We start from the raw sequence: 1,246 nt of genomic DNA, 5'->3' as shown, positions 1-1,246 counted from the left end.
TACAGACTTTTAACTTGTATCATAGATAGAAGGTAAATAACCAAGTTGAACCATACCAAAATGTTTGACCTTGACCTAAAATTTTTATTTCAAGGTCAAATTAGAAAAAAAAACTTCATTGTTTATCTCCTGAATGTACTTTGACAGAAGGACTTCAAACTTTAAACAAAGAACAATAATAATACACTGCGGTATACTATTGATTTATATATGAACTTGACCATGTTTTAACTGAGGATCAAATGAAGAAAAAAATAATAAAATTATGTCTGAGTAACTCAGATACCTTTTGACATTAAGACTTTAAACCTAAAACATAGATAGATGGTTTTGAGTAAGAGTGCACAGCACCATCATTGTTTTTACCTTGACCAATCTTGTGCCCTAAGTTAATTCATTTTCTAAAAAATATTGTACGAATCATAACATGAGATTCCTTAAACATACAGATTTTAACTTGTATCGCAGATAGATAGTAAGTAACCTAGATGGAACCTATCAAATTTTTTGACCTTGGCCTCATATTTTTTTCAAGGTCAAATAAGAACAAGAGGCCAATTGGCCTTAACGGTCACCTGAGTAGCATATATCCCATACACAAACGTGTCATGGAGTCTCATATTGGCATCTAATTAATTAGGTTTCATACTGGAGTAGAAAAATTATAAATTTGTAATGACGACCACATTTAATTAAAAAAGAACTGTGAAACATATAATTTTGGTGAAAAACTAAAATATCTGGTATACAAAATCATGACATTCAGGTGTGTGGAAGTAAAGATGATAATTTTTTAACGTTACTAGACTTTGACCCGTGCACGCACGGGTTGACATTGCATATGATATCGGGCATTTACAAAATAGATACATCGAAACACCGTATATTGTTGACATTTGCATAACCAAACTTCAAGCCTACAATAATGCTATTAATTTCACTACACTCGGCTGAGTTGGAATTATCTAACTGTGTCTCAGGGAAGGCCAATCCCACAGTTAAAATGCCTCCTATATACCCGTAATGTAGCAGAAAATTGCAGAATCGCTCCAAAACGATTTTGGAGAAAACAGAGACATAGATAACATTTTATTTATGTCTCTGGAGAAAATTAATAAAGTTGCATTGCAAATAACAGTCAAATTGCTCAGAACATGTAAATACCTTTCTTCGAAAAGTTTAATTCTATAATTGCAAAATTCAACATATTTCAACAACGCTTTTACATCCCATGTTGACATTCGAA

The sequence above is a fragment of the Crassostrea angulata genome, chromosome 1 (genome assembly GCF_025612915.1).
Source record: "Crassostrea angulata isolate pt1a10 chromosome 1, ASM2561291v2, whole genome shotgun sequence".
Lineage (NCBI taxonomy): Eukaryota > Metazoa > Mollusca > Bivalvia > Ostreida > Ostreidae > Magallana > Magallana angulata.
Note: the sequence above shows the minus strand (reverse complement) of the source record.